This window comes from Schistocerca nitens, chromosome 9, assembly GCF_023898315.1.
Source record: "Schistocerca nitens isolate TAMUIC-IGC-003100 chromosome 9, iqSchNite1.1, whole genome shotgun sequence".
In the NCBI taxonomy this organism is placed as follows: Eukaryota; Metazoa; Arthropoda; class Insecta; order Orthoptera; family Acrididae; genus Schistocerca; species Schistocerca nitens.
This window is the reverse complement of record NC_064622.1, coordinates 295,261,119-295,274,819: the sequence shown is the minus strand read 5'-3', so window position 1 is coordinate 295,274,819 and position 13,701 is coordinate 295,261,119.

Here is a 13,701-nt window from a genome sequence, read left to right as displayed (position 1 = left end):
GTATTTACTATATCCAGAATGAATTTTCATTCAGCAATAGATTGTCCACTGATTTGAAATTTATTTACAGATCAAAACTGTTTTTCGGACCGGGACCTTGTCTTTTTGCTGGAAAATTCTCTACGGAGTGAGTCTATCCAAATACGACTCACAGCCTGGATCGCAGCTTCACTTCCACCGGTATTCATTTCCTACATTCAAAACTTCTGCTGCATACGAAGTGAGTGGTAGGAGATGACGTGCTGGCGGAGCTGAAGCTGTAATGGAGTGACGTCAGTAGTGCTTGAAGAGCTCTGTTGGTAGAACAATTGCCAGCGAAAGGCAAAGAGCTCAGTTGGTAGAACAATTGCCAGCGAAAGGCAAAGTTCTCAACGTCGATTCCAGGTCCGACACACATTATTAATCTTCCAAGAAGATCATATGTTCAGATATACAGTGGGTGAAATTTATGTTTAAACTTCTTTAATTGTTCCTTTTTAAGTAGCTGTGTTGGGAAGAGCAATGGTCATGTGATCGGGTCTTTAAATTAGTGCGCACTGCAGAGCTCGCGGTCTTTTGTCGAGTTTCCTTTTGTTGGTAAGCGTCTTTTTGAAACGGTTCATCAGTGTGGTAAGATGGGAGATGTTTGGGCTGGCAGAATGCCGTTGGGGAACTTACAATATTTTATTGATCACGTGTTCAGTTCTTGAAAATATTTCGAGACCCTGCATTGTGTCAGGAGTTTCAAGTCACTTTTAGTGAATGCTTCTTTTGCGGCCACATAAACTTTGTAGTTTTAACTGTTTATAAGTAGCTGTGAAATTTATTTTTCTCTATTGTGTGATTACAACTGCATAACGAAGTTGTTTAGTGCTGATGAGGATAGTCTTTATCACAATGAAATTCAGGTTTCAGTGTGGATGCTAGAGAGATTTCGCACTGTCGAACATACAAAATTTTGCGCCGGCCAGAGTGGCCGAGCGGTTAAAGGCGCTACAGTCTGGAACCGCACGACCGCTACGGTCGCAGGTTCGAATCCTGCCTCGGGCATGGATGTGTGTGCTGTCCTTAGGTTAGTTAGGTTTAAGTAGTTCTAAGTTCTAGGGGACTTATGACCACAGCAGTTGAGTCCCATAGTGCTCAGAGCCATTTTGAACAAAATTTTGCTACTGGTTCTTCATGAATTAGTGCGTAGGTTTATGCACTTATTCCCCACTTGATACTCTCTGTCAACGTTCTGCTTACACTATGCAACTATAGTTGCTTTGCTACTTTTAGTAGTTCGGTTGATTTATTAATTTGATGTGGGTCCCCCATTCTCCTCTACACGGGTTAATCACATTAATGTGACCGCAGCCTGTGCTCGGTGTCAACGTGCAGTAACTACTCACAGACAGCAAGTGGCAGCACGAGCAGTGGAGGATGTATAAAGCGTGTCGGGAGAACGCGGAAAGCAGTGCAGTCGTTATGGTAATGCGGAAACAGAGCGATTTATCCGACGCATAAAAGGGCATGATCTTTCGTTTTCTGGCTGAGGATGGAAGCATTTCCGAAACTGCTAAATTTGTAAAATGAATGCGTGCCGCCATAGTTAAAGTACACCGTCCATGGCAGCCGGTGTCCAGGCAATTGTGGTGTACCACGATCCGTAGATGACAGGGGTGAATGAAGGTTGCGGAGATGTGTACGGGCGAAAATACATGCATCTATTGAGCAAGTGACTGCCCAGATGAACCAAAGGCTACCAATAGTGGCTCCTCAACGACCGTAGCTGCCTATGGGCCTCCGCAGCAGGCGCCTCGTTGATGCATCCATGCTGACGGCTGTTCGTCGGCGATGAAGGCTGGAATTTGCACCCGTACGTGCAGTTTGTTTTTCTTCGGCAGGTTTACATCTGCCAGCAAGAATGCCACGTGTCACAGAACTCGCAACGTGCGTGCGTCATTCGAAGAGCACCAGGATGAGTTTACCGTACTCCCATGCCCACCAAACTCCCCGTATTAAAATCCAATCGCGAATCAGTGGGACCGCCTCGATCGGGCTGTTCGAGCCATGGATCCTCAGACGAATGACCTGGTGCCGCTGGGCACGGCACTGGAGTTGGCATGCCTCCACATCCCTGTCGGCACCTTCCGGAACCTCACTGACTCTCTTCCTGCACCTATCAGAGCCGTCCTCTCTGCAAAACGTGGTTGTTCAGACTTTTGACACGTGGTCACATTGATGTGAATGGACAGTATATTTGTGTGCACGCACAAAATAAACTTCTGATTAAAATTCTAAGCATTTTGGTTTAGACAACATCATTGCCCAGGAAACATCCCCCAGGCTGTGGCTAAGCCATGTCTCCGCTATATCCTTTCTTTCAGGAGTGCTAGTTCTGCTAGGTTCGCAGAAGAGCTTCTGTAAAGTTTGGAAGGTAGGAGACGAGATACTGGCAGAAGTAAAGCTGTGAGTACCGGGCGTGAGTCGTGCTTCGGTAGCTCAGATGGTAGAGCACTTGCCCGCGAAAGGCAAAGGTCCCGAGTTCGAGTCTCGGTCGGGCACACAGTTTTAATCTGCCAAGAAGTTTCATATCAGCGCACACTCCGCTGCAGAGTGAAAATCTCATTCTGGAAACATCCCCCCGGCTGTGGCTAAGCCATGTCTCCGCTATATCCTTTCTTTCAGGAGTGCTAGTTCTGCTAGGTTCGCAGAAGAGCTTCTGTAAAGTTTGGAAGGTAGGAGACGAGATACTGGCAGAAGTAAAGATGTGAGTCCCGGGCGTGAGTCGTGCTTCGGTAGCTCAGATGGTAGAGCACTTGCCCGCGAAAGGCAAAGGTCCCGAGTTCGAGTCTCGGTCGGGCACATAGTTTTAATCTGCCAGGAAGTTTCATATCAGCGCACTCTCCGCTGCAGAGTGAAAATATCATTCTGGAAACATTCCCCAGGCTGTGGCTAAGCCATGTCTCCGCTATATCCTTTCTTTCAGGAGTGCTAGTTCTGCTAGGGATGCAGAGGAGCTTCTGTAAAGTTTGGAAGGTAGGAGACGAGATACTGGCAGAAGTAAGGCTGCGAGTACCGGGCGTGAGTCGTGCTTCGGTAGCTCAGATGGTAGAGCACTTGCCCGCGAAAGGCAAAGGTCCCGAGTTCGAGTCTCGGTCGGGCACATAGTTTTAATCTGCCAGGAAGTTTCATATCAGCGCACACTCCGCTGCAGAGTGAAAATATCATTCTGGAAACATTCCCCAGGCTGTGGCTAAGCCATGTCTCCGCTATATCCTTTCTTTCAGGAGTGCTAGTTCTGCTAGGGATGCAGAGGAGCTTCTGTAAAGTTTGGAAGGTAGGAGACGAGATACTGGCAGAAGTAAGGCTGCGAGTACCGGGCGTGAGTCGTGCTTCGGTAGCTCAGATGGTAGAGCACTTGCGCGCGAAAGGCAAAGGTCCCGAGTTCGAGTCTCGGTCGGGCACACAGTTTTAATCTGCCAGGAAGTTTCATATCAGCGCACACTCCGCTGCAGAGTGAAAATCTCATTCTGGAAACATCCCCCAGGCTGTGGCTAAGCCATGTCTCCGCTATATCCTTTCTTTCAGGAGTGCTAGTTCTGCTAGGTTCGCAGAAGAGCTTCTGTAAAGTTTGGAAGGTAGGAGACGAGATACTGGCAGAAGTAAAGCTGTGAGTCCCGGGCGTGAGTCGTGCTTCGGTAGCTCAGATGGTAGAGCACTTGCCCGCGAAAGGCAAAGGTCCCGAGTTCGAGTCTCGGTCGGGCACACAGTTTTAATCTGCCAGGAAGTTTCATATCAGCGCACACTCCGCTGCAGAGTGAAAATATCATTCTGGAAACATTCCCCAGGCTGTGGCTAAGCCATGTCTCCGCTATATCCTTTCTTTCAGGAGTGCTAGTTCTGCTAGGGATGCAGAGGAGCTTCTGTAAAGTTTGGAAGGTAGGAGACGAGATACTGGCAGAAGTAAGGCTGTGAGTACCGGGCGTGAGTCGTGCTTCGGTAGCTCAGATGGTAGAGCACTTGCGCGCGAAAGGCAAAGGTCCCGAGTTCGAGTCTCGGTCGGGCACACAGTTTTAATCTGCCAGGAAGTTTCATATCAGCGCACACTCCGCTGCAGAGTGAAAATCTCATTCTGGAAACATCCCCCAGGCTGTGGCTAAGCTATGTCTCCGCTATATCCTTTCTTTCAGGAGTGCTAGTTCTGGTAGGTTCGCAGAAGAGCTTCTGTAAAGTTTGGAAGGTAGGAGACGAGATACTGGCAGAAGTAAAGCTGTGAGTACCGGGCGTGAGTCGTGCTTCGGTAGCTCAGATGGTAGAGCACTTCCCGCGAAAGGCAAAGGTCCCGAGTTCGAGTCTCGGTCGGGCACACAGTTTTAATCTGCCAGGAAGGTCCGTAAATACTGATGTACATGAAAAATGGTACACAACTTTTCAATTAATTTGGCGTTTTCTACACTTCGTTTGAGTTCTGATTGCAGTCAACCGTACTCTTCTGTGAGAAAAGTCATGGGATAGTTACTTTCACATATACATATGGTGGTAGTACCGCGTACACAAGGTGCATTGTTGTAGCTGTCATTTATGCTCAGCTGATTCATGTGAAAAGGTTTCCGGCGTGATTATGACCTCGCGATGGGAAGTAAAAGACTTTGAACGAGAAGTGGTTTTGGAGCTAGACGCATGGGACATTCCATTTTGTAAATCGTTAAAGAGTTCCATTTTCCGACATTCACAATGTCAAGAGAGTGCCGGGAATACCAAATTTCAGGCATTATCTCTCACCACGGACGACAGAGAGCAGTGGCGTTTGCGAAGAGTTGTCAGTGCTAACAGACCAGCAACGCTACGTGAAATAACCGCAGAAATGACTGTGAGTCGTACGACGAACGTATCCGTTACGACTGTGCGACAAAATTTGGCGTTAATGGGCTGTGGTAGCAGGAAACCGACGGGACTGCCTTTGTTAACAGCACATGGCCAGAAGCGCCCTCTTTGGCTTTTGGCCATATCGATTGGACTCTAGACACTGGAAAACTGTGGCCTGGTAAAATCAGTCCCGATTTCAGTTGGTAAAAGCTGATGGTAGGGTTCTTGACGGAGACTCCACGAAGCTATGGTTCAAATGGTTCAAATGGCTCTGAGCACTATGGGACTTAACCCTAGAACTTAGAACTACTTAAACCTAGCTAACCGAAGGACATCACACACATCCATACTCGAGGCAGGATTCGAACCTGCGACCGTAGCGGTCGCGCGGTTCCAGACTGAAGCGCCTAGAACCGCTCGGCCACACCGCCGGCACGAAGCTATGGACTCGAGTTATCGGCATTCTGCAGGCTGGTGATGGCTCCATAATGGAGTGGGCTGCGGTTGCATGAAATGGACTGGGTCCTGTTTCTGTTCGGCTAGAGACCATTTGGAACCATTCATGGACTTCATGTTCCCAAGAAACTACAGAATGTTTATGGATGACGATGCCCCATGTCCCCGGACCACAATTTTCCGCGATTGGTTTGAAGAACATTCGCGCGAATGATTTGGTCACCCAGGTCGCCCGACATGAATCCCATCGGACATTTATCGGACATAATCGAGAGATCAGTTCCTGCACAAAAAGCTGCACCGGCAACTCCTTCGCAATTATGGTCAGCTATAGCGACAGCATGGCTCAATATTTCTGCAGGGGACTTCCAACGACTTGTTGACTACGTGCTACATCGAGCTGCAGCACTAAGCCGGGCGAAACGGGGCCGTACACCATATTACGAGGGATCCCACTACTTTTGTCACCTCAGTCGGTATCTACCAGTATTTACAAGAAAATAGTAGAGATTGATGATAAAATTATAGAAACTGTTGACATATTTGTATATTTATAGCAACTCAAAACAACAAGATTATCAACACACAAAGCAAAAAGTAGGAGGTAAAAAGAATGGTTCAAATTTGTTTTAGATAACTGAGTGATTTTTCCCGAGGGCATGCAGCTTTACTGTATGGTTAAATGATGATGGCGTTCTGTTGGGTAAAATATTACGGCGGTAAAATAGTCCCCCATTCGGATCTCCGGGCGGGAACTACTCAGGAGGACGTCGTTATCAGGAGAAAGAAAACTGGCGTTCTACGGATCGGAGCGTGGAATGTCAGATCCCTTAATCGAGTAGGTAGGTTAGAAAATTTAAAAAGGGAAATGGATAAGTTAAAGTTAGATATAGTAGGAATTAGTGAAGTTCGCTGGCAGGAGGAACAAGACTTTTGGTCAGGCGAATACAGGGTTATGAATAGAAAATCAAATAGGGGTAATGCAGGAGTCGGTTTAATAATGAATAAAAAAATAGGAGTGCGGGTAAGCTACTACAAACAGCACAATGAACGCATTATTGTGGACAAGATAGACACAAAGCCCATGCCTACTACAGTAGTACAAGTTTATATGCCAACTAGCTCTGCAGATGATGAAGAAATTGAAGAAATGTATGACGAGATAAAAGAAATTATTCAGGTAGTGAAGGGAGACGAAAAATTAATAGTCATGGGTGACTGGAATTCGGTAGTAGGAAAAGGGAGAGAAGGAAACGTAGTAGGTGAATATGGATTGGGGCTAAGAAATGAAAGAGGAAGCCGCCTGGTAGAATTTTGCACAGAGCACATCATAGCTAACACTTGGTTCAAGAATCAGAAAAGAAGGTTGTATACATGGAAGAAGCCTGGATATACTGACAGGTTTCAGATAGATTATATAATGGTAAGACAGAGGTTTAGGAAACAGGTTTTAAATTGTAAGACATTTCCAGGGGCAGATGTGGATCTGACCACAATCTATTGGTTATGAACTGTAGATTAAAATTGAAGACACTGCAGAAAGGTGGGAATTTAACGAGATGGGACCTGGATAAACTGACTAAACCAAAGGTTGTATAGAGTTTCAGGGAGAGCATAAGGGAACAATTGACAGGAATGGGGGAAAGAAATACAGTAGAAGAAGAATGGGTAGCTTTGAGAGATGAAGTAGTGAAGGCAGCAAGGGATCAAGTAGGTAAAAAGACGAGGGCTAGTAGAAATCCTTGGGTAACAGAAGAAATATTGAATTTAATAGATGAAAGGAGAAAATATAAAAATGCAGTAAATGAAGCAGGCAAAAAGGAATACAAACGTCTCAAAAATGAGATCGACAGGAAGTGCAAAATGGCTAAGCAGGGATGGCTAGAGGACAAATGTAAGGATGTAGAGGCTTATCTCACTAGGGGTAAGATAGATACTGCCTACAGGAAAATGAAAGAAACCTTTGGAGAAAAGAGGACCACTTGAGAAAAGAGAATCACTTGCATGAATATCAAGAGCCCAGATGGAAACCCATTTCTAAGCAAAGAAGGGAAAGCAGAAAGGTGGAAGGAGTATATAGAGGGTCTATATGAGGGCAATGTACTTGAGGACAATATTATGGAAATGGAAGAGGATGTAGATGAAGATGAAATGGGAGATATGATACTGCGTGAAGAGTTTGACAGAGCACTGAAAGACCTAAGTCGAAACAAAGCCCCGGGAGTAGACAACATTCCATTAGAACTACTGATAGCCTTGGGAGAGCCGGCCCTGACAAAACTCTACCATCTAGTGAGTAAGATGTATGAGACAGGCGAAATACCCTCAGACCTCAAGAAGAATATAATAATTCCAATCCCAAAGAAAGCAGGTGCTGACAAATGTGAAAATTACCGAACAATCAGTTTAATAAGTCACGGATGCAAAATACTAACGCGAATTCTTTACAGACGAATAGAAAAACTGGTAGAACGCGACCTCGGGGAAGATCAGTTTGGATTCCGTAGAAATGTTGGAACACGTGAGGCAATACTGACCCTACGACTATCTTAGAAGCTAGATTAAGGAAAGGCAAACATACGTGTCTAGCATTTGTAGACTTAGAGAAAGCGTTTGACAATGGTGGCTGGAATACTATTTTTCAAATTCTGAAGGTGGCAGGGGTAAAATACAGGGAGCGAAAGGCTATTTACAATTTGTACAGAAACCAGATGGCAGTTATAAGAGTTGAGGGACATGAGAGGGAAGCAGCGGTTGGGAAGGAAGTGAGACAGGGTTGTAGCCTCTCCCCGATGTGCTTCAATCTGTATATCGAGCAAGCAGTGAAGGAAACAAAAGAAAAATTCGGAGTAGGTATTAAAATCCAAGGAGAAATGGCTCTGAGCACTATGTGACTTAACTTCTGAGGTCATCAGTCGCCTAGAACTTAGAACTAATTAAACCTAACTAAACTACGGACATCACACACATCCATGCCCGAAGCAGGATTCGAACCTGCGACCGTAGCGGTCGCCCGGTTTCAGACTGTAGCGCGTAGAACAGCACGGCCACTCCGGCCGGCAAGGAGAAGAAATAAAAACTTTGAGGTTAGCCGATGACATTGTAATTCTGTCAGAGACAGCAAAGGACTTAGAAGAGCAGTTGAACGGAATGGATAGTGTCTTGAAAGGAGAATATAAGATGAACATCAACAAAAGCAAAACGAGGATAATGGAATGTAGTCGAATTAAATTTGGTGATGCTGAGGGAATTAGATTAGGAAATGAGACACTTAAAGTAGTAAAGGAGTTTTGCTATTTGGGGAGCAAAATAACTGATGATGGTTGAAGTAGAGAGGATATAAAATGTAGACTGGCAATTGCAAGGAAGGTGTTTCTGAAGAAGAGAAATTTGTTAACATCGAGTATAGATTTGTCAGGAAGTCGTTTCTGAAAGTATTTGTATGGAGTGTAGCCACGTATGGAAGTGAAACATGGACGATAACTAGTTTGGACAAGAAGCGAATAGAAGCCTTCGAAAGGGATCGGTTGGTAGGACATGTTGTGAGGCATCAAGGGATCACCAATTTAGTATTGGAGGGCAGCGTGGAGGGTAAAAATCGTAGAGGGAGACCAAGAGATGAATACACTAAACAGATTCAGAAGGATGTAGGTTTCAGTAGGTACTGGGAGATGAAGAAGTTTGCACAGGACAGAGTAGCATGGAGAGCTGCATCAAACCAGTCTCAGGACTGAAGACCAAAACAACAACAACAACAACTGAGTGACGAATTTTTAGAGGTAAATAACCAGTTTTGGTTACGTGGAAATTCCATGTAATAATGCATAATACCGGAGGTTTTTCAACGAACAGATAATGTATGTTCCGCAAAACAAGAAGGGGCCGAAAAACTAGAAAATGGATAACACATAAAGCAGGCGTTGCGAACGTCATAGCGAAAGTTCTTGGGTTTTGCCGTTGTGACATTCGTGCCAAAATCTTCCAGTCGAGCGTTTTGACTTTCAGCCGTCGAAGATTATCGAGCTTTGTGTCTTCCATGTGGAGAGCTTGGGGTCATGTTACGGTACTGCCACTGATTTTTACTTGGTCGCTAAACTGGAGGCTGAGTATTCATAGTTGCTAGGCCAACCGAGGAGCTGCTTGAAAGAGAAGTAGCGGCTCCAAGGTGTGGAAAGTCGATAATGCCTTGTATGGCGATGTGCTTACAACGTTTTCCTCCATATGGAATTGTCTGTTGAGCCCTGTGTAGTATTCTGGACTTGGAGTTAAGACAGATCATACAAAATACATGGAGAATGGGTAAGTACTTCAAGCTGCGAAACTGTCGTGCATTCTCCGATATAGATAAATAATTTTTAAGGTTTGTTCTTGACGAATTGTGATACTAACTGTTATTTGTTTTGGTATAACAACAAGCTTTTTCTGTGAATTGTATACCCTTTCCAGAAGATTCCAGCGTATGTGGAAGTTGATCAAATATTAGGATAGTATCACCACCGAAATCCACTATCTTGACGCCAACAGGAGAGGTCCCACAGACTCCACGTTTCGTACCAAATGTAAGAAAACACGTAACTCAGGTGCGATTCGTGTGTTTTCCTGTGTGAATGAATCCCATTAGTCGAAAATCTGCTGTTGTAGCAGTCATATAACTTCCTAGCCAAAGTGTTTAGTCTTTCACAATGCATACGACAATCATAAAAGTGGATATGACTTTAGCCGGCTGGGGTGGCCGAGCGGTTCTAGGCGCTACAGTCTGGAACCGCGCGACCGCTACGGTCGCAGGTTCGAATCCTGCCTCGGGCATAGATGTGTGTGATGTTCTTAGGTTAGTTAGGTTTAAGTAGTTCAAAGTTCTAGGGGACTGATGACCTTAGAATTTAAGTCCCATAGTGCTCAGAGCCATTTGATATGACTTCAGTTTACAGTGGATGTTGCCAGACTGTAAGAACAGTGGTGCCGTTGTGTGCTGACAAGTATCTAATTATTTTTCGTTATACGTAATGTTTGTGTCTAGTGACTATGGCAAACTATGCTATCTACTACAGGAAAATTGTTTATGGTAAGTTCGTAACAGAGGCTCTGTTCCATTTTCGCAGCAAAACACTGAAATGACATGTAAAATTCTTCGTCAGCTACTACTTGAGCTAGAAGTTTGATGTGTCCGCCGCTGGCAGGCACAAGTAAACAGCCCAGGTACACGGAACAAACAAAATTTTATTATACACGATTTCCACAAAAAATTTTCTTGACAATGAAACTAAAGAAAGGATGGTTCTTCAATAAGTGAAGCAAAATGGATGCAAGTCCTTCAGAACAACTTAGACTTCCACAATGGCAAAGTAAATAAATACGTTCCGTGGTACTTGAAAGAGTTACACATTCTTCAGTGAACACAGCTCCAAAGTCTTACGAGCTTTACGTTAAAAACACTAAATTAAGTTTCTGTAGCCACATGGTATTTACTGAGTAGAATCTTAAGGTCTTTGAGCCGTGCATCGACTCGTGCTACACCTTGTGTTTAGATTAAATTGGTTTTCCATTTCTTCCCCTGAAATGTTTGTTTGATGTGTTGTCTGTCATTGAGTGGCTGCTTGGTTGTCTTTTCCCTCTGCTATTGATATCTACGTTTTTGCTTCTGGGAAACTGCTATGGAGGAAGTGAGATCTTTGACCAGTTGTAACCTCGTGTGAAGGCGCGGAAGTAGGGGGCGTTGCCCGCAGAGAGTGTGGTGGACACGGGGAGTGTGGTTCTCCAGCGCGAAGCAGGCGTCGTCGGTTTACCGAGTTGCCACGTGATGTATGTCGGTTGCATGCAACGAGCGGGTCGAGCTGACGGAAGAGCTCCCCGCGTGTTGGTTGTATACAGAATCGCCCCACGAGTAGTTGCTGTTCATTTCGTCTAGGTGGGACGTTAACAAGCTTCTTTAAATCCTCCATTTCAACACTGGAGTTTAAAAGGAGGCACCTAACATGAAGGAGCGGTCACTAGCCGTCAACGTTGCAGAGAAGACGTGAACCCCGGTGACAGAGCGCGTTGTCGCGTCACCGTGGCGTGTTGGATACGCTGGCGACGCGTGTGAGGTCGGATGTGTGGACCCTTACCATTGGAGGTCGTGTACTGCCTGTTCGAGCATAATTGCAAGTTAAGTTTATGGAAGGTTTAATCATTAAGTAATAATTTTGTGTAACCAGCGTCTCTTCTGCCTTGTGGCCTCCGGTGACCGGGTTTCCTGTCCCTGGCACCGGTGTAATTGAAGACAGTGATGTTTCCTCCTCCTCTCGTTACTGTCCGATGGGAGGTGTAGTTTTGGCAGTTTAATTGTTTCGCTATTCTGTCGTGGGTTATGGGTAAATTCATGCTTCTTGTTGGTTGATCATGTGGTCGCTCATTCAGGACTGTGTGGTGTAATGTTTCCTAGCACGAGGTTAGCTCTAGTTCTGTCAGCAAGTTAAGCCATCTTATAACAAGTTTTCGTTGGCTAAAAGTCAGTGACCAGCCTGAGAGTGGCAATTGTGTTTACGGGCGTATTTAAATTGGTCAGTATTCTGTCTAGCCTGAACATCCCTGAGTGGGTGATTTGTGGCCGCCTTACACAGGTCCGTCATATGTTTTATGTTCTAGTGATATTCCAGGATTTTTTTTTAAATTCCTCCAAGTTTGCAAATTCCTTTTATTGCCATTAATCGTGTGTTTGCTGAGACCTGTTTTATTTTTTTTAATGGCGGTGTTAGTAGCTTCACTACCTCACCGTACCTTATTAACAAAGTTCTGTATTTACATTAGTAGCCTGTTTACCAATGTTCTTTAAATTTTTTAAAATTGTTGTATTGTTATAAATTACTTTGATTGGCGTTAGCGCCGTGTTTTAAAAGATAGTTTATTGCAGTACTGATAGCTTCTGTGTTTTTTTAATTTTTTTAAAAAATTGTTGTATTGCTATAAATTACTTTGATTGCCGTTAGCGGCGTGTTTCAAAAGGTTGCTTATTGCCGTACTGCTAGCTTCTGTGTTTTTTTAAAAAAATTTTAAATTATTGTATTGCTATAAATTACTTGATTGCCGTTAGCGGCGTGTTTAAAAGGCTGTTTATTGCCGTACTGCTAGTTTCTGTAAAGATACGAATAAAACATTTGTGAAAATCTCAATTCGACAGTAAACTATTAGAAATTTGGCCCCGTTTCCCAACTTGTGGTATGGCTTGTAGTAACCGTAACCACTGTGTGTGTCACTCTTAATACCTTTATGTTAAAACGGAAAAATAAGTTTCTCACTTCAGGTTTGAAAACTAGTCAAGAAGAACAACACTTAACTCTTACGATGTGCTCTGCTGAAGAAGTATTGAGAGCCCACAGTAATGAAATATTTAAGTTCAGAAAGAATAGAATCTTCCAGTACGACGCTATCTTGTCGGCGAGAAGAACAACAGTACAATTACACCATGTCTCAACGAGCTTGTCACTCATCATGTTGAATCGCCGCAGCTGAGGAGGCGGCGTGCTGCTCTGAAGTCGATGGCGCAGCCCCTGGCGCTGCGTAGTGGAGTTCGTCAGATCGCCAGCTGTGATGGAACTGTTGTCTGGAGCTCGTAATATTCAATAGGAAATTATTGGTGTAGGAGGCCCATACTCAACGCCATGCTGGGTCTTAACGTTCGTACGACGCTAATGCCTGAGCTGATAGGCGCATTGTTTGCCAAACTGAGGAGGATCGTATTGCCGTCTTTTCAGGTGACCCCTGGTTCTGCAAACAGCATCAAGATCCATGTGTGGATGCGATTCCCTCGTGATCACATATCCAGTAATTTCGACAGCAGCTGTTACGCTTAAGACGTGTTAAGACCAGATGCTGTACCTTCTGTGGCGTTAGCTTTCAACAGGATAGCGCAAGACAACGTGTTGCCCGCGTTGCCCTGACCAACCGTCATACAGAGCGCGATCGCCTGTTTTATTGCAAAGAAATGGCCACGAATTGCCGGGAGACATGCCCGTCATCACTCGCCAGCCACTACTACTGACGCGTAACAGCTTAAGCAGTTTGGAATGACATACATGTTTCTGTCATCCCGGCTCAATCCGAATTGATGCCTAGCCGCGTAAGTGACGTTGTTACTTCTGGAGATGGCAGCTGTATATACTGAATTTTCCACCGTGGAACCCCCAAATAAGCTACAAATATAATAAAATATAATTGCTGTTGTACGGTACTATTAGACTACAAGCAATTTTTTTTTTACTTGCTGTCCGTCCTAGTGTTGCACTTTAAGTGGCCAGCGATATATGAGCTATTACATGATCTTGACAGTTCGCTGTGTTTACTTGTACGTATAATGGCTACAAGGTTAACTCCAAGCGCCAGTGTTACACTGCTGAAGCTTACCGTGCTATAAGTAAATGGGTTGGACGTTCAAGGATA